Here is a 21,264-nt window from a genome sequence, read left to right on the forward strand (position 1 = left end):
AATTCAATTCAATTCTGTAAACATTTATTAAGTGTCTACCATGAGGGCAGCTAGCTGGTGTAGTGGATAGAGTGCTAGTACTAAAGTCAGGAAGATTCATCTTTGTGAGTTCAAATCTGGCCTCAGACTAGCTGAGTGATCCAGAGCAAGTCATGTAACCCTGTTTGCCTCAGTTTCCTCATCTGTAAAATGAGCTGGAGAAGGAAATGGCAAACAACTCTAGTATCTTTGCCAAGAAAACCCCAAATCGGGTCGTAAAGAGTCGATACGACTGAAACAATTGAACAACAACATGTGTCAGGCACTGTGCAGGATGCAAAAGGAGCCAAAAGGCTCCCTGCCCTCAAGGAGCTTACAGTCTAATGAGGGAGATGACATGTAAACAGACATATGCACAGCAAGCTATATACAGGATAAACGGGAACTAATTAAAGGAGAGAAAGCACTGGAATTAAGAGGAGTTAGGGAAGGCTTCTGGTAGAAGGTGGAATTTTAGTTGGGACTTAAAAGAAGCCAATTAGGTGATTGTAAAGATGTGATCCACTGTGAAATATCACTTGCAAAAGCCTGCCTCTTCTCTGCTAATAGCTTCGTCAAGGAATCCTCAACATGTATTTAGATTATTCTAATAAATATTTTATACATATGGGTAAAGTAATCTGTGAGTTAGTAGTTAATGATTTACACTGTCACCTTTTTGAGGGTATTAATAAGGTCTGAGATTCCCCCCACCAAGCTTCTGATATCTTCCCCTAAAGTCAATGTGGTGTCTGTTAATCAAGAAGCATTTATTAAGTGCCTACTATATGCCAAGCACTGTCCTAGACACCGATGATAAAAGTAGGAAAAAAAAGAGACCATCTCTTCTCTCAAGGAGCATATGTTCTATCAGGGGAGGCACATACATATATAAGCATATATGTATATAAGTATAAAGATACAGAATAAATACAAGGTAATTAGGGAGAAAAGGCTTTGGGCAGAGAATGGCACTTGAGCAGCACTTTGTAGGAAGAAAGAGATTTTTGAGGTAGAGGTGAGGAGCATTCCATGCTCAGGAACTGCCCTGCAAAGACTTGGTGATTGGAGATCGAGTACTCTTTGAAAGGAACAGAAAGAAAACCATTTGCCTGGACTGTAGGGTGCTTGATAAAGAGTACTATCTAGTAAGGTCAGAAAAGTAGATTGGAGTCAGGTTGTGAAGGACTTTAACAGACAATCAGAGGAATTTTTATTTGATCCTACAAGCAATAAGGACGCTCTGGAGTCTTTAGAGTAGAGAAGAATGACATGATCAGATCTGTACTTAGACATCTGTGTAGAGGAGCATCGATTGGAATGGGGAGAGACTTGAGGCAGGGAGATCAATTAAGAAGTCATTTCAGTAGTCTAGGGAAGAAGTGATTAGGGCTTTTGAACAATGGTGGTAGTGGTATAAATAGAAGGAATTAGATTTGAACAATGTTGTGAAAACTAGAAATAGCACAGTTTGGAAACTTATTGGATTTACAAGATGAAAGAGGGCGAGCTATCAAGGAAGATGCTGAGGTTACAAACCCGAGAGATAGGAAGTATGATGTTTTCAACAGAAATAGCGAAGCTTAGAAAAGGAGGTTTTATGCAAAAGATAATGAACTCTGTTTTGGACATGTTAAGTTTGAAATGTCTCCAGGACAATGTTTGAAATATATAATAGACAATTGGTGATTCAGGATTGAAGCTTGGAAGAGAATAGTACTGAATATATAGAGATCTTAGAGTCATTGACATAGAGTTGTTAATTAAAGCCTTGGGAAATGACGATTTCATTGAGTGACGGCGAAATGAGAAAGGAGTAGGGGGCCCGAAATAGAGAGTTGGTGAACACCCACAATATAAGGAATGTGATATAGATGATGGACCAGAAAAAGGGTGAAGAGAGAGATACAGGATGATAGTTTGAGGGAATGATAGGGTCTAATGAAGGTTTTTATGGGTGAGGAAGACTTGAGAATGCTTGAAAAGAGTAGGGGAAAAAATCAGAGAGATGTTAAAGAGTAGAGAGAGTAGGGGGATGATTGAGGGGACAGAAGGCAAGAAAGGATGGCAGGGGATGGAATCAAGGGCACGTCATGTAGAGGGCCCTGAAATCAGACCTCAAATTGATTTGAGTTGAAGGTTGCCTCACTGTGGTATGATGGAGAAAGCATCAGCTTTGGAGGCAGAGGACCTGGATTCAAATCCCACTTCCACTAATGATTACTACTACTACGACTAATAACTAACATTTATTAGCGCCTACTATGTGCCAGGCACTGTGCATTACAGTGCTTCCAGTGTCTTTGAAAATGAAAAATGTTTGTTATGAAAATTGTTACATCCTTTTTCCATTTTTTGTCTGTTGTCTTTTCAGTTTTGTCTGTGAATATCCTTGGGATGACTTGATTTAGTTGGATCTTTTCACCAAATTTTCCTTCAGCTTATTTTTCTCACCATTCCTTTCCATTTTATGAGATGACGTTGTGCGGAATCGTCCTCCATCCTTCTCTGTACAGCTTTAAATGAATTTATGTTGTGATCTTGGGTTGCCTTTTCCTGCCGCATCCTTCAACTTGGCGAGAATGATAGAATCCTAGATTTATAGCTGAAAGGGACCCGAGAGAGCATCTGGTCCAACCCCTTCGTTTTACAGATGAGGAACCCAGGGCTCATTCGAAGAGGTTCAGTGAATTGCTTACTTGCTCGGGTCACAGATGATAGAGTTAAGTTCCAGTTTTGGGTATGGAAGTGATTGCTTCTTTACACACAGCTTCCCTTGTGCTGGGTAGAGAACCCCTTTGGTTCCCTGGCTTGAGTTTCATCACTGCCCTCAACTTAAGGCCTTGACATAGAGTCATTAATGCCATCCATCCATTCTCTGATTTGTAGATGCTTACCGACAGGTTAGCTCTTCAAAGGGAGGGCTATGTTGGAAATATACTTCATGGAATGTCCTCTGAGTTTTGTAAAACAGTAAGACTTTATAAGTCATCTCAGTAACAAATGACGCACTAGGTTGGGTTTGTCAGTCCCTTTGCTAAGAGTCTTCCTAAGCTTTACACTGTGACTCACTTTCTGCTTCTGCTGACCAAGCTCTGCTGTCTCCTGGATACCAGACTTCATGTTGTACAATGGGAAGAAAGAAATAAGAACATTTTATCCAATCCTTCTTTGACACCAGAGGTTCTTAACATGGACCTTTTTTGGGGAGGATGATGGTGAACTTAGATGGAAGAAAAAATTATATCTTTATTGCACTATAGTTACTTTCCTTTGTAATTCTATGCATTTTATTTTATGCATTTCAAAACATGATTCTGAGAAAGGATCCATAGGCTTCACCAGGTTGCCAAAGGGGTCCATAACACAAAAACAGTTAAGAACTCCTGGCCTAGGCCATTATTGGAAAAGCAATGGCAATTTCTGCCTGGTAGCAATCTAAAATGTGTGTACAGTGGGTAGACTTGGAATTAGGAAGACCTGAGTTTGAATCCTGTCTCAGATACTTTGTAGTTGTATGATCCTGGGTAAGTCATTTAATCTCTCTGCCTCAGTTTTCTCATCTGTAAAATGGGGATAATAATAATAACAACACTGACTCACAAGATTATTGTGAGGATCAAATAAGTTAACATAGGTAAAATGCTTTGCAGACCTTCATGTGCTATATAAGTACTAATAATTATTCCTTCTCCTCCTTCTGTTGTTATTGTTGTTATTATTATTCTATAATCCTTTCATGCTTAAACCCCCTTATTCCCACTTGCCACCTTGCAAAGAAATATACTTTCTCTTTTGCTGGTAATGACATTAACATGTAATGTATTTGTACATGATACTTATCTAGTTTGTTTTATTTCAGTAAGAACTTGTTTGACTTGCCTCATGTAGGGGAGACAGCTCCATGCTCAGATCAGTGCTTATTAAATGATTTCTGGGGATGAATTTCTGCTTTCATTCTGAGGAGGCCTCCCACCCTGTGTTGCCTATGCCAGGTGGTATGGGATGCCTTATGAGGAGCCACCCTGTGTTTCTTCGATGTGGTTAGAGCTGGGCCCTTCATTTTTTTTTTTGTTTATTTCGTCATGCCTATTTTGGGGGAGTATGATGCTTATCATTCCCTTAGTGTGTCTCATCATGGTGCAGAGGCAACCCTGGCTTCTCAAAGTCTATGCCAGTGGGGTCCCAGCTCTGGCAGGTCCTTCCAAGTTAGAAGGACTTCATGCACAGTCCTGGTGATGGATGGTCTATATGTGGTCTGAGAACCAGCCTAGTCAAGTTTTCAGGAGTCTCATCGCCCAAGTTGGCTGCAGGGTAGGAATTTTTTGGCCGTGGTAACTCCTGAAGACCTTCTCCCAAGTCAGGGAAGTTGCAGTTTGCGTCAGGGAAGGGAATACCAACACTGAAGGAATTAAGAATTCTCGAGGTTGGAGTCGAAATTACTTTTTTATTACAGCAATAGCCTATAGCCTCTTTGCTTGAAAAGCTGATGATTCTGTGGGGTCATATCTGCTAGCAAGGTAGGGCACATTTATGATTTTTGCCATGCTAAGAGACTTCTCCTAGTCTCATTGTCATGTTATCAGTTATGTTGTTAAGTAGCCATAAACAGAGTAATAAATGAAGGCAGATTCTTGATTTCAGACTGCTGTGAAATGGAGTTTATTTTTTTAGTGGCAAAGATAGTTAAATAAAAGTCAGTTTTAGGATGATGGGATAGGAATCATAAAAAAAAGCATTCTTTTCTCTATGGGAAAATCCATTTGTGGTTGAACTGGACGCCATAAAAAAGGTTTTGGTTCTAAGCTAGTTACTTTTTAAGTCTGAAACAAAGACCTGAGTTAATGGCAATCTAAATCACTTTGCTATCTGACTTCAGACCTAAGTGTAATAGTGAGGCCAACCTGGGAGATTATCAGTATCCAATTAATGAATCAACAAACATTTATTAAGGATTTACAGATATGCACAGACACTGTGCTAAGTGCTGAGGATAGATAAAAATGAAATGGACCTGATCTCAAGGATCTTGCATTCTGTAGAGGCTAGGCTCTATCAAGTCACAGATCTGCCTTGTTGCAAGTGTATGTGCCTTTGGCATCTGTGGGGCTTTGGGGACCAATCATCCACACAAAAATAAGGGAGAATCACTCAACATCATTGCCTACAACCACCCATCATTTTCCCCCACTCCACCCTGTACACATAGACACATAAGTTTCTATCTCCTTTCAACTTTATTCCCTAAGAAGGAAAATGAATAAAACTATCAGTGTAGAAGTCTTTATGAACTACTTTTCCCATTAACTCTAGGAGAATTGTAATTTCATTTGTTAAAAAAAAACAAAACATTTATTGAGCACCTAATATGCAGATAATACTGGGTGAGTCAATGTTGGGGTGGAGGGAGGTGAAGGGAGAGGGACAAACATAACCAACATTTTTCTTTCCCTTAAAGACCTTATAATATAATGCAGTGGATAGAAAGCTGGATCCAAAATGGCAGGGTGGATTTTAGGAAATGCAGAGATGGCTGATTAGATAACATGTGAAGCATATTCTGGGATCTGGGCTGGCTATGTGCATTCGTGCTGGCTGACTCAGCAGTCAAGACAGCACAGCCCCAGGGTGGTGGTTCTAAAACTGAGTGGATTAAGTTACCCAGGTCAGAAAATGGTCTCCGTAGGTCTAGTGGTCCAGAGGGAGCTGCAGCAGGACAGATGGCAAGGAGATGGTGGGGGTGGACTGTTGGGTGAAATGCATTATTTTTAGGGTACTTTAGATTTGCAAAGTACACAGCTGGTAAGAGTGAGCAGGAAGGATTCAAACCTGTATCTTTCTTGACCCCAAATCCAATAGTCTGCTACAATAATAATTGGCATTTGTGTAGCAATTTCGGATTTATGGTTTAAGAGTAGAGAAGATTACTTTCCCCCAAAGTCTATAGACACCAAAAAAGCCAAGAACTATGTAAGCAGGGAGGGCCATTGCCCACCCTGTCACCACACCCAGTGCCCACCCTCTCTTTCTCTGTTCCGGGGTCACTATTTTCTGTGCATTCCATAGGGGCCCTGGTTGGTGGTAAAAGATAAGGAAGTAGCTTTGTAACTGGAAAAATTAGTGAATGTAAGCTTCTTTAGGACAGGGAAAGTTTTTGTTTTGTCTTTGTACTCCTAGCCTTTAGCATAGTAAGTTACACATAGAAGAAGGTGGCTAATAAACCTTTGTTGAATTAATTGGATTGAGGAAGTTGTTTAAAGGTTAAAGTGATCTCAGTTGTACAATGCTGAGTTTGAGGTGCCAGTGAAATTCTTGGCATAAATGTCTGTTATAATAGTTGGAGATAAGGGACTAGGATGAGCAGACAGTTAAGACCTAGAAAAAACAGAAGACCTGGACTCTTCTAGAAGAGAGAGTTGAATTTAGGAGAATGGGTAAGATCACCAAGGGAAAGTATAAAAAGAGTGGAGAGCTAAGGATGTAATGAGGTGGAAATAGGTAGAGAAATCACCAATAGAGATAAAAGGAATGAGCAAAGAAATGAGAACCAGGACACTACTGTACAACAGACCAGTGGATTAGAATGTTTCAAGGATATGGGAGTCAATGATGTTGAATGTTGCATGCAGGTCAAGAGAATGAGGACTGAGAAAAGGTCAGCTTAGGTTATTAAGAAGTCATTGGTTACCTTATGAGAGCAATTTTAGGTGAGTGGTGAAGCCAGATGCACAGGATTAAACAGCGAATTAGTAGTTAAAAAATAGAAATGACAAGTGTAGACACTGTTGTTTTGAGATGTTTGGTGGTGAAAATGAAAGAGCTAGTATTTTAATGAAGGTAATAGGGTTAAAAAAAGTTTTTATTGCTGAGATCTGAGCATATTTATAGGCTTATTTGCAAGTCAAAAAGATTGATGAGTAGCCATGGGGCTCCAGTTGGATTGGGTTTGATGACTTTTTTCAGCAACATATGGCCACCTGGGAGTGTGGAAAGCAGACTATGGGGATTACCCAGGGTTTGGGATTGGCATGAATAGAACAGCAGAAATTTGTGAAGGCAACAAGGTTTTCTAGGTTGCTAAAGAAAGCAGCATTAAATGGTGGACATCAGGAAGCAAGAGAAATCAGAAGAGAAGGGATAAAGAGACCAGAAGTCTTGATGACTGGAGTAAGCAAGTAAAGCAGGTATTAGGGTATATTTGATGTTGAAAGTAAGGCATTTATGTTAAGACATTACGAACTAAAAAGTCAGTAGCCTCAAGTGATGAGAAGATAAAACAGCAAATTCTGAGTGTCCATGAGTAGCTTAAGCGAAGTAAAGATGAAGGTCTTTAGGAATTGTATTTAGGAATTGTATATAAGAAAATGGTTTATCATACTTATAGTAGAAAGTCCAGATTTATGTCAGTGATAAATTAATTTAGTCTCTCCACTAATCTTTGAGCTCCTTTGCTTTTTTGGAATATGTTATTCCATTCCCTTCTGTTGTTTCAAGTGGAAGTAGAATAGTCTTGTGTTATTTGAATAGCCTTTCCTTTATAATATACCTTTATATCTTTCTCCTGGCCACTGCAGACTTTTTGACTGTCATTGGAATTGTGAAATTTAATCACAGTCTTGGAGGTTGAAGCATAATTTTCATTTGTTTGCTTTTCCCGGAGATTATCTTTGGATTCTTCTGATTGGTACTTTTCTTTGTGTATTAAGAAGTTTTTACACTATTTTATGCATTATGCTGGTCAGCTTTTTGACTTCTTGTGCTCTGCTGGAAGGTCTATGATCATTACATTGTAGTTATTTATCTTGTTTTTGAGATCAATGTGTTTTGCTTTTATGTAGGTCATATGTTCTTTTAACATTATTGATTTTTGTTTTTCTTCTTCCAGATTGTCCTTCACCTCAGGATATTTGAACTCCCAATCTGTTGCTCTCTCTTTTGCTTCTTTGGAGAGACTCATTACTGTGCATTCAAGTTTTTCTATTCTGCTAATAATTAATTATTTCTGTTGTGTATGCCACATATTCTGCCATTTATTTCTGTCTAAATTCTTTCCTCAAGGTTCTGGTTTGTCTCTTGAAATATTCTGGAACATCTTGCTGTGGTTCTAAGTTCTTTTGGGAATCCAAAGGATTTTGTGTTTCATCAAGTGTTTTTAAAATTTTCATTGTCTTATAATATTTATTTAGTGACATTTGCAATCTTTTAGATGTATTATTATTCATTTTCCCTTCTGACTTGAGTATCTTCCCTCTTAATTTCTTTGGTTGTATGCTTAGTTTTAAAATGAGTTTTCTTCTTTCTGGTATCTTTGGTGGTTTTAGTCTTTTTTCCTTTATCATCTTCTATTTGTTACTTTCTGACTCCTTCTTTCATGGTAGATTTATCCCTAGGGCTAGACCTCAGAGCTGTCTCAGCCCCTTCCCACTTTGGGGAATTCACTTTCCACTGACCTCAGTCCCTGCCCAAGTAATTTCTGGGTGGAAAGGATTGGCCCAAGCTGAATTCCAGTCCCTTTTCCTTTTGGCTTGGTGTAGCCTCACATATTGGCTCCTGCCCTCATTTATTTAATTCTCTGGCTGGGTGTTGAGGAAGTTTTGCAGGCTTGGAAGATGGTAGAGTGGGTGTTCTGGGCAGAGTATTTGACATCTTGGGTTCCCTAATCTGGGGGATGTCATGTGCAGAGCAAGGTCTTGCCCTCTTGTGCCTCCCCGCTTCCCTACACTTGACTGGGCAGAGTTGCAGTCCAGTGAATTCTGGATAAAGAGAAACAGCAGTGTTGTGTCAAGAGAGAATACAGCCACAGGAAAATTCCTGAGTACATTTCAGATCACAGGCTTATGGATCAGTTTATGCCCCCTGGATGGGTGATGAGGCTGATGGGGGAGGGATTCTGAGTGATAATATTCTCCACTGTTAATTCATTCAAGTTAATAAAGCTTTGTTGAGCTGCTCGATTTCTTGTCCTGTGGAGACAGCTGTAATTGCTATACATTTGGTGCATAATCCATCTTTTTTAGTGTTGTGTTTTAGAGAAGACAGTGAAGATAGGAGAAATGTCTAGTCTTCTTTCTTTTTGGTCTTGTGACCCCGCTATTCAAGAATTCATTGCTACAGGGAGAGTTCTTAATTTCTTCCAATGATGAAATGCTGGTAGTTCTCTGGTTAAAGTCTTGGGAGTATATATATTTTTAGTTTAGATTTACTTTAGTAATATTTTATCTGTTGACTATTCTTAGTTGTAACAACAATATCTGCAATACCTCAGATGAAGAAGACATAGAGGAAAAACATGAGGATTTTCAGATTTTCATAAGCCAAAACTCAACTGGCATGCCAGAGATTGGAAGCAAATTTTCATTTTTAACGTACCTTTCCGGGATCTAGGATGAAACATAAGAAATTACAGTCTCTGAATATAAGAGAAAACTCTCTTCATCTATATTCAGTTCCCTTGTACTAAATAAAGCATCTATTTATGAAAGGATTAATTTCCAAGTATAATTTGGAAGTAGTTGCCAGAGCATTCAAATGAAGGGAGTATGTGCATACAGGGAGTAGGGGTAGCTCTTTTTATTGGCCCCTTTACATGTGGCGTTTCTGATAGTCATAGGAGAAAGATTCTGCATTTAAAAAGATATTTCAAAAGGATACTGTTTCTTAGGAAAAATAGGGTCTTGTGGTTTATCTCAAGGATGGCTATTGTTAGATATTCCTGCTTCTATATTTACCAATGGAAGACTACAGTGATGCTTAGATTATATGTAGGATCTTAACTTTAAAGCTGGAAAAAACCTTAGAAGCCATTAAGTCCAACCTTTCATTTTACAGGTGAGAAAACTGAGGCACAGGGGTAAAGTGATTTGCTTAGGCTCATATAGAGTTAGTAAGAACCTGAGGGTAGGATTTGAACCCAGACCTTCTTATCTCCCAATTCAGCACTGTATCCACTACTAGAGAAGATTTACATGAATCAATTGCTTTTAGTAAGTCTGCCTAGACATGGAGAGAATTGAGGGATGTTCTAGTCCCCTGAGACCTAGGTCAGTGGTGACTGAGGAATAGATAGTGGCTCAGGTATGTGCCCTAGATCAAAAGGAAGGAAGAGTTTACACTCCTGTGATACCATTGCATGTAGAGAGAGGGAAATATCTCTAAGTAAGCAGCCATGTGTAGCTTCTTAGTCCCTAAGTGAGGGAGGGACCATACAAAAAGAAGTAGGAGCGCTTCAAGAAAGGCTAAAGTGTCTGTATCCAAATCCCTGTCTTCCCATCCCATTTTTCTAATCCTAGGTATTAAGCCTTTTATAAATCTCAGTCCTGCCCAAGGCTGGGACCTATCCTGGCTACAGAGTGGAGGGAGTATAAGAAACCTAGTTCAAATCTGGACTCTGCTGCTTATTCCTTATGTGACCTTAGGCCCACCATTCACATCCCTGGACCTCGATTTCAGGATAAAATTGAAAGGGGGAATGTCTGAAGAGGAAAAGCAATTTTGTGAAGCTATATAGAAACACAATTGGGCCTCCAAAATTCCGAATTATGATGATTCCTTCACTAACATCTTTGTCTATGATCTTGGGACAAGTTATATTGGTTTTGTTTGTCCCAATTGTTCCATTGTAAAATCCCTTGATTTCTCACCTGTAAATTGGGGCTGCGTGTGCACAAGGGGACTTCTAAGCTCTCTTTCAGCTACAGGTCTGTGATCTGGTGGTCTAATGTTATTTCTGCTTCTGGTAATGAAGTTTCTGATAGTGAAGTTAAACCCTGAAATGCACCTTCATTAGCCAAGGTATTAGTATATACAGAAACCATTCTCTTTCCTCTTTCTTTGCCTTTCACTTTAAGCCCTGATTACTTGTTTTAAGTAGGATCTTTCCCACCTGGAACCACCCAAAGTCATAGGATTGTTAGATTGTGGATCTAAACCTGGGAGGAATCTTAGAGGTCATCTAATTTAACCCCCTCATTTTACAGAAGAATCTGAGACCCAGGGGATGGTTAAATTACTTGCCTAAGGTCACACAGGTGGTGAACATTATAGCACATGACATGGAGATGGCCAGGAAGTGGTAGGCTTGTCCTAAAGCTGAACAAGATACGGTAAATGTTCATGAATCAGAACCCAAGAGTCACAAGGGTTGGAGATGTCCTTTGGAGATATGGACTTGTCTCCAGACATAAAACTTGTCCCAAGGTCATAGATGAAGGTGTTATTGAAGGAATAGTTACAGTTTGGAATTTGGAGACCTAGTTGTGTTTCTATATAGTTCCACAAAATTGCTTTTCCTCTTTAGACACTCTCCCTTTCAATTTTATCCTGAATGCTTTTCCAAGGACAGTAAATGGTTTTATCCAGTATGATACTGTTTCCATGGTGACTAATGTATTTCAAAGAGGGTAGGCTGCGATGGAGGGAGTCTAAAAAAGGACAAACACAGAAGTGTCATAGCATAAAGCACAGGACAATGCACAGCAGAGTTAAGTTTGAGCTTTTTGTATCCTATTGGCTACTTATTTAATGGAAACCTGCATAACTTGCTCCTAAACGTGAGACCATAAAATCTTTACTGCAGCCCACACTGTCCCATATTTAGCTGACACCATTCCTTTGGTTAGTGTTTGTCTTGTTGTGTTTGTTGAACTCAACCTCAGGTTTATTCATTTTGTTTCTCCAAGAGTTTAACATGCATCAGCATAACTAGGAGAGGGGATCTAAGATAGTTCTACCAATTGAGTGCCATTTATGACAGTTTGTGTGTGTGTGTATAATAGAGTTTGAAAAATGAAGCCATATATGATTACATCCTTTCAAGTCTCAGACTATTTTGTGAGATGATAATAAAAACCACTTTGATCTCCTCAAATGAACCCCAAGGGGAGTGTGGATAATCATCATCATAACTCCCATTTCTATAGCACTTTAAGGTTTACAAAATGCTCTGCTAACAACAGTCCTATGTGGTTGTGAGTATAAGTATTATTTCCATTTTACAGATAAAGGAACTGAGGCTTAAAAGTTAAGTGATTTGCCAAGGTTCACTTAGATAGTAAGTATCAGGGTCCGGACTTTAGCCTAAATGTTTTGACTTCCAAACCCATACTTTTATTTCTTTTATCTATAATACTACCATAGCAGGCTATCAGAGTCATGACTTTTAGACAAATCACCCAGCAATTAAAGTCTGTGGCAGCGTTAGGAAAAGAATTATAAGAGGTAATTCTTACCTTTCTCAGGCCAAAATTCTGTGTTGAGGTGATGAATTCACAAAATGATGAGATCTGCTTTCAGGTGGTATATAATATTAAATTTTATTCTTTAGTGGTTGAAAATAGACACTGAGATTATTATAATGTTAGTTTTATCAGCTTAACTGCTCAGATTTTTAGTGATTTTTTTCCCCATGTTGTTTGCCATTCAGATGTTGGATCATCAGTTTGAACAGCAAAAAGTAAGCTTATGGGGTAGGGTGTGTAAGAAATCACCACCATCTGCAGTGCCAGGCTCTCTGCTTTCCCCTTCTAGATTTTCTTCCTTTTCCAGAATCTTTACCTTTTTCTGTGTTGCTATATATCTCTGCTAAGAGACCATCCAAATTCATATCCAGCAAGTCTGGCACCGTGCAAAAGCACCACCAAAAAAAAAAAGTAAAAGAAAAAAAACTTGAAATTAACTTTTTAAGATAAACTTCGTTGTGGGCCGGGGGAGGGAAGACCTCAGTACACAAAGATCCATGAAGGAAGGATAGACTCAGACATCAGGAGGCTCCTACTGGTCAAGTCACTTCCGAGGGAAAGAAACAAGGTAGAGCCAGACTGGGGAAGAACTTACCTGAAGTGCATTTATGGAGAGTAGGAAGCATGCCATCTGGAAACTTTCTCTTGTAACTAATTATTCTTGCTAACTAGTTGCTAACCTCATTTGTTTCTGTCTACTAAAGGAATGCAAGTCCCGTTGTTGTTCAGTTGTTCAGTCACATCTGACTCTTTGTGATCCTGTGGACCATACCGTCCAAGGGGTGTTCTTGGCAAAGATATTGTACTGGTTTGCCATTTCTCTCTCCAGTGGGTTAAAGCAAACAGAGGAAAAGTGATTTGCCCAGGGTCACACAGCTAGTAAGAGTCTGAGGCTGGATTTGAACTCGAGTCTTCCTGACTCCAGACTTAGTGCACTATCCACTGAGCCGTCTAGCTGCTACACATCTCATTAGGGTCCTCGGAAATTCAGTGCTCTGGGACAAAGCCCCAGTAGTCTTGCTCCAGTTACATCTTTGGAGCTGAATGGGTTAAAAAAATATCATAGATTTTGAGCTAGAAAGGGACCTTGGAGGTCAGCACAGTCCTATTGTCTCCTTTTATAGATGAGAAAACTGAGGTGCAGTGAACTTGAGTTTGCCAAGGTCACACAGGTCGCACAAGTGAAATGTGAACTTCGGTCCTCCTCTCTCTCTGGATCCAGTGCTCCATTGACTGTATTACAAACATTACTATTCTTGTCTCCTACATTTTAAAGTAAATGATAGGTGAAAGAACCATATATTGATTCAACAGACATTTATTAAGTGACAGCTATGTATATGGCACCATGCTAGATGCTGGGGGCACAAAGATTAAAATTGACATTACCCATCCACTGAAGGAATTTACGTTTTACTGGGAGGTACATGACATGTAAACAGATAAAGATAATACCAGACAGAGAGTACTAGGGGAACAGAAATGATCCAGAAGGAAACATTCTATAAAAATTTGAGGCAAAAATGCTGTGCCAGAAAGAATTGCCTCCATAACCACAGCTGTTGTGACTGCCTACTCCATTGCTCCTAAAACACCAGTAGGGTTTGACATAAATAAAAGAAAATGATACAAGAAAAAGGCATAGAACTCTGTGACTGAATAAGAGCTATGGATGTGTCCCAAGGAGGTTGAATAATAGTAGGTACAGAGCTAATGTAGGTTCACTATTAGCTGAGGTAAGTAGCTTCATTCATTCTATAACTTACTTTCTGAAGTCCTGAAGGAAGCATTGAGTAAAGTACACATCATAGGGATAGCAGCTCCTTGATATTTTGAGGAACTAGGGAAAGGTTCTATGCTTGTCTGTACAGCACCCCCTCCCAGCTGCTGGACACACAGGATGCTCCAGAGACACTGGATGTATAGGGGAGGCCACAATGCTTTGTTTATCCAGCAGCTGCACCAGCCGCCATTGAAGAGCCTTTCTATGAAACTATGCATGTGCCCCAGTCTTTGGGCAGGAAGCCCTTGTCTGCCCTATTTTGAAGAAAGCACTGAGGAGTTACTATGTTTGCTATGCGATCATCCTCGCCCTCCCCCCTCCATCTATTTCACCCATCCCATTTTCACTCTTTATTCTGAATTATAGCAGACTCTGGCTTTTTTTTTTATCTGTTTCCTGTGACCTAAGGAGGAATAACTAAAGTCACAATGTCCTGTTGGAATGTTCAGTAAAAAACTGTATGACAAGTCATATTAGCCCAATGGCTGGTTTATTCACAGACATCATTTACATTACAGTGTGTTGAATTCTATAATCCTCCCTGTAGTAGTGAATGAATAGAGCTAAGAGAATTGGAGTAAGAAAGAGGCCATTCAGAATATGTGAAGACGTGCCTGGCGTAATGAAGGCTTTTCTGACTGGTCTATAAATATATTAGATCTTTTGAAGAGAGTAAAATGAGTTCAAATGGCAATAGAGAAGATACATTGATTAGTGAATATGCCTCATTGGCTAGCTCTTCTCCCCATCAACCCCTCCCCCTCCTCTGCCCCTGCCCCAAAAATCCTGAATGATGACTTGGTTTCTTCTTATGTATACCTGAGGTCTCTGTTTTATTTACACGGAAAAGATGGTGGACACTTGGGGTTTGTGTATTTCTCTTGTGTATTTTAAATCAAAAAGGGAAAACTCGAATAGTGATTTGGCCTTTAAATGTCTAGATCAGTATATTGTCATTTACTAATAGCTAAACAAACGTATATAAATTTAAAGAGGAAGGTTTATTTATGGTTTTGCAGTATTAAATTTTACTAAGACTTTTGGGATACCCTATGCATATGTACACACACATCCATTTGACAGATTTGTTCAAATATAGGCCACACATCCTCTCAAATCTTATTAGGGCTAGAGATTGAATTTGTGATATAAGTGGTGTAGGGAGCTGCTTGGAGAGAAAGCTCCCTGCCTCCCTGAGGCAGCTAGGTGGCTTAGTAGATAGACCACTGTGCCCAGGGTCAAGAAAACCTGAGTTCAGATGTGACCTTAGACACTTAGTAGATGTGTGACTGTGGGTAAGTCAGTTAACCTCTGTTTGCCTCAGTAGTAAAATGGGGATAATAACAGCACTTACCTAGCTGGGTTATTTTGACAATCAGATGAGATATTTATAAAGCACTTAGCACAATTTGGCATGTAGTAGGTGTGATGTAAATACTTACTCATTCTTCCCCTGCCCTATACCAGTGCAGGTAGGTACCATCCTGTAACTTACACACTTAGAAAGTTTCCTAGAGCACTGAGACATGGAGTGACTTGCCAGGGTTCTACAACCAGTATGTGTCAGAAGTGGGGGACTTGAAGTCAAGTCTTCCTATCTTTGAGGCCAGCTCTCTATCTATTATACCACATTGTCTCCCTAAAACTACATTATATGATTTCTAAATGTAAGCTTTTGGTACATACTCGTACTTCTTTTTTTTCCTTTCCAAGAGATCACATTTTAGTTGTGTGGTCTGTATTCAAGGGTAGCTTATATTCAGACTAATATACCATACCATACTAAACTATACTATACCATACTATATATAAATACATATAAATATATATACATATACATATAAATACATATATACACATATGTATGTATGTGTATACATCCTAAAATATATTAAGGATTTCTATCAGTTTTATCAGTTGACGAACCCTTCCTGACCTCAGTGTTTAGTCTTCGTAAGTTCTTGTAGCTAAAAAAAAAAAAGTACATCATTTGGTAGACAATCCTTTGGGCCTCTGGCAGGAAGCTCCTAATTGCCCATCAAAGGCTGGTGAGCAAGCTAGCATCATCTCTTGAGAAAAAGGCAGGAAGAATGCAATAATTAAATGCCTCATCGAGTGAGCCCCCAACAAAATGAACAGGCATAACCAACAGGCAATTCTACCACAGCATCATCTTGCCATAAGTGACAGAGAACTAAGGAGATAATTTCTGTATAAGTAGGGAGTTCAAGGGGAATTTTGCAGTGACCTGCATAAGTTGTTTAGTGTGTGTCTTTCAGCTATGGCCAACTAAATGTTTTCTGCTCATAGATTGGTTCCTCTCCTAGAAGGGGAGGTTAAAAAGGGGTTGAAGGAATGTCATTCCGGTCTCCAGGTTATCAGGAAGAATGAAGTGCCCCTTGAAAAAGGGAAGGAGAAAAACAACAAAAAAAAAGAGTAAAAGTGTTCTGTCAAGGCAGAAAGGGATCATGACCTGTGCTGGAAGGTTGGAGGACTGAAAAATTAGTACAGGAAAATAGAGGAAGAAGGACACTGAACATTTGGAGCTAAGTAATAGGTAAGCAGCTATTTCCTCATGGAAAGGGAAGTTAGATACTATAAGTAATGTCAGCAGCAGCTTGAGTGATGATATGGATCCATAGATAACTCGAAGAAAGCGATAATCCAGTAAGAGGCCAAGGAAGAAGAAACCTAGTAGTGGTTTTTGGTAACTACCTACCTTATAAGGTAGCTGTTTGTCTATGGAACTTTACTACTAAAGGAGTCTGCCGTCTTCCTGGACATAGTACAGAGCCTTCTACAACTTGTCAGATTTGATGAGCACTACCTCCATTTTTGTGTTTTATGTAGAGATAGCAATATGGTATGGTAGAGAGAGCTTTGAATTTAGAGTAAGAGGCCTTGCGTTCAAATTCTGTTTTTGCAGCTTAATGAATAAATCAAGCAACCTCTCTGGGCTTCAGTTTTCTCATGTGTAAAATGACATTAAACTACATGGACTCTAGTATCTCCTTCAGCTCTAAATCTTGATTCTGTGATAGTGAAGAACCTAGGAAACATTGCTGGGGATTATAAAGGCTTGGCCAAGAAATTGAAAACTTTAGAGGCACCAGTATTTTTTTTTATCACTATTGTTGATTGAAGGCAGGGTATTTGGAAGAAAAAAGGCTAACTTGAGAAGTGAACAGCTGCTTAAGAAGATCTTATATAAGAACATGATTTAGATTTACAAAGCACAGCTTAAATCACAGGGGTGAAGGGCTCTTGACCAGAGATGTTGTATACCTAAAAAGGGCTGGCCAAACTATTTGCCTATAGACTTGCATATCTGATGGGTGGGAAGAAATTGCTTGTATATATGCATCAAGTTAGATATCATGGACCATAACAGCTGTAATGGAGTAAGAAGAATAGTGTTAGAGTTACCCAAGAAAAAGAGTCCAAGAAAGGGATCCCTAATAAAACCCATGGTTCAGATGTCTATACACAAATATACAAAGTATGAGTGATAAGAAAGATGAACTAGAGATTCTGACACAAGGAGAACAATTTGATCTCATGTTTATCATTGAGATTTAGTGGAAGAGGTACCATGATTGGCATGTGGCTCTGGTAGAACATACCTTCTTGAAAAGAAACAGAATAGATAAAAGACTGTATAGAATTATATATTGAAAAGATACATCTATGAGGAAATCCTAGGAACCAGAGAGGGGAAATATGTGTTGACATCTAAGGGAAGATTAATAATTGGTAACAGAAGCCATATTACCATGTATGTATACTGTAGACAACCTGGACTGAAGCAGGAAATAAGAGGGAATTTGAAAAACAGATAGCAACCCTGGGATAGATATGAAATAGTGATATGAAATTTCAATTATCTAGAATTCTGTTGGAGCCATGTCTCTAGCAGAATGGGCCATAAATTCTTAGCTTACTTTTAATGATAATTTTATCCTTCAAAAGGTAGAGACACCACTGAACGGATCTTATATTCTGGGCCTAATTCTGACCAATGAGGAAGAACTGGTTGTTCAAGTGGAAATGATAGTAATCTAGGGGAGAAGTGACTTTATCTGAATATTTTTAATAGGAGACGAAAATCAGGCATAACATAGTTTGACATGGACCCCAGATTTTTGGAGAGATTTCAAAGAGTTCAGAGAGAGGGTAGCTAAGATTCCATGGTCTAAAAAGTCAGCATAGAAGGGAGAGGAAGTTCTCAAGAATGAAATTTTGAAGAAAAAAATCAGAAATTCTTCTTATGATGAAAGAGCTGGAGAGGGACAGAATTGTCTAAAGAGATCAATGTGGATGCACAGAGAACCCATATACCAAATTAGATTTTTTCAAAGATACATAGAAGGTGGAAGCAGGACCCAGTGATGCAGGATGATTATAATAGAGCCCTGTATAGTTCTGTAAGCACAGGTCCTGTAAGAACAGGTCTGGAGCATAAAAATCTGCAACGACCTGAGCCTGGCAATGAACAACAACAACAAATAGGGCTTTTGTAGCAATATTGATGAAAGTGAGGAGGATCAAAGAAGAACCAGGACTGCTGATTAGGATGGATAGGAAAATAAAGATGGATGACAGAATGGGCAAAACTAATCAACTTTTATTTTATTTTATTTTATTCCTTTTTTTTGCTATCAAAAAGAAAGGTGTTTTGACTAAAAAGGACAAAATAAAATTGTTAATAGGGAGTTGAAACCCAAATATATGATGAGAAAATTAGAGCTCCTTATTGTCTCCAGTGAGTTTAGAGTACCAAGACCAGACAAATACATCCCAAGGTACTGGAAAGAATCAGCAAATGTGATTTTTATGCCGCTGTAAGTGATGGTTGAAAGATGGTGCAGAATGGAAGAGGTGCTACTGAACTTGAGTTATGTAAATGCTATTCTGATTGAAAAACAAATGAACTAAAAAGGAAGTGAGTGGAATCTGCAAACTATAGGCCAGGGTGCTTGACTTCACAAAATATAGAATATGTTAAAGGGATGATTAATGAGCATCCAGAAAAGCAAGTAATGGTAACTAATAGCCAGTGTTTCTTCATCAAGAAAAGTTCATGCTAGATTCACCTCATTTCCTTGTATGACAGGATTAGAAGGCAGTGAGGTCAGGACAGTGCTGTGTTTGATGTAACAGGATGCTATGTTTGAGGTACCAACAGAATTTCACCATAATAAAACCATGACTTTTTTTTTTCAGAAAAAAGAATTAAGTTGTGTCTCACCTAAGCAATCTTTATATATGGAGATTTGGTGTGTGTATACATATAGAGATATAGCTATATACACACATATGTAATCTATGTATATATATATGCACACACATGTATACATACATACACATATATTATGCCTCATCCAAGCAATCTCTATACTTGGGTGAGAGAAGGGGGGGAGGGAGAAGGAGAGGAGAAGAGAAAGAAGGAGAAAAGAGAAGATAGCTGTTTACCTTATAAAAGTATTCTTTGCACATTTCCCCATAGGAGTCCTTTCAATAGAGGGTGCCCCTAATTGACTTAAAAATAGAATTCTATTGGGAAAAAAAGTGATATACATACAACTTTTCAGGAACATATCCATTGAATAAAGAAAGATACTCCTTCCCTTGATTTTATAACAAACATTACTACTCTCCATTCTTAACAGGGACTGACATATGTATTTTAATTAGGGCAATTCTATTTTCATCCTTCCTTATCCTTTCTGCAATAATGGAGCTGATGACTAAAAATATCACAAGCCTTGCGTGTCTGCCATGTCTTTGAAGTTAAAGCCGTGGCATCCCTCTTTGGGTTTGATCTGCACATTATGGGTACAATGTGATACACAGATGCATTGTCTTTGCTAATTAACTCCATCTGTTGAGGAAGACTGAAAAAGAAATTGGATTGAGGGTGTGTGTGTATATGTATAATGTATGTATGAGACACCTTGCGAAATAGTGAGCTGGCCCCTCCAAACATGTTTTCATCCTTGTTGTTGGTACCAGTTGTTAAAGTACACTTGAGCAGAGAATCATTACTTTGGATACCCTTCATAAAATGGGCATTCCATGTCACTGAAGTTCTGTACAAAATGCAAGTCCAGATTATCTGTCTCAAGAGGAACACAGTCTGAAGTTTCTCTGAAAAAAGAAAAATGAAGGACTCTCTTTTCCATCCCTAATTGTGGGATCAGGAATCCCACATTGTGACCTTTAAATCTATGTGATCTAATATGGTTTTCTTTCCTTGGTGAAAATTGTCCCAGAAATTGGATTTTTCTTTGCTAAGAGTTAAAATTTCCACAAAAGGGAAATCTGCCTCATTAAAACATATGAGGATATAGACCCCAGTCTATTGGCTAGCAGGGGAAAATACACACTTCACACACACACACACACACACACACACACACACACACACACACACACACACACGCACGCACTTATGGAAAGTAGCAGACTCTAGATTTGATCTTAGATCGCTGGCGTCAAATCCAATGCTCTTCTCTATCTACTCTCTTCATGTGTTTGGGCAGCATTTCTTAGAGGAAGAAGTCACCAGAAAGTTTATGTTCCTTGCTCTTGAAATGGTTGTTCAATTAATAAGTATTTATTAAGCGTCTGCAATCTAATGGACACTGTGCTAGGTGCTGGGAATATGAAAATAAAAATGAACTAGTCCCTGCCCTCAAGAAGCTTATGTCTAACTGAAGGAAGACATCTCTCTCTCTCTCTCTCTCTCTCTCTCTGTCTGTCTCTCTCTCTCTCTCTGTCTCTCTCTCTCTCTGTCTCTCTCTCCCTCTCTCTCTCTCTCTCTCTCTCTCTCTCTGTGTCTCTCTCTCTCTCTCTGTGTCTCTCTCTGTGTCTCTCTCTGTCTCTCTCTCTGTCTCTCTCTCTCTCTCTCTCTCTCTCTCTCTCTCTCTCTCTCTCTCCTCTCTCTCTCCCTCCCCCTCTCTCCCTCTCTCTCTCTCTTTCCATATATATATGTACATACATACAAAATAAATTCAAGGTGGTTTATTTTTTTGAAGGGGTGGGGTGGGGAAAGGACTAGCAACTGGGAGAGGTTAGGAGTTGATCAGTTTGTTTAGTTGAGAAGCTAAGTTAAATTTAATTTAATTTGCTTAGACTAGAGCTATACGGAATAATTGGTTGTTGATGACTTGCCTATTGGTCAGCGTTCTCAGGCTGTGTTCTATTTGGGGATTATTTTCCTGTGGG

The 21,264-nt window shown here is 39.0% G+C and overlaps 1 protein-coding gene across 5 annotated transcripts in view; it reads left to right on the top strand.

Moving 5' to 3' along the window:
• The window catches only part of FYN (FYN proto-oncogene, Src family tyrosine kinase), a 309,834-nt gene that overhangs the window by 12,827 nt on the left and 275,743 nt on the right, over nt 1-21,264 (top strand). The gene's annotated exons all lie outside the window — the stretch shown is intronic.

The sequence above is a fragment of the Phascolarctos cinereus genome, unplaced genomic scaffold (assembly GCF_003287225.1).
Source record: "Phascolarctos cinereus isolate Bilbo 61053 unplaced genomic scaffold, phaCin_HiC Scaffold_5;HRSCAF=322, whole genome shotgun sequence".
NCBI lineage: Eukaryota > Metazoa > Chordata > Mammalia > Diprotodontia > Phascolarctidae > Phascolarctos > Phascolarctos cinereus.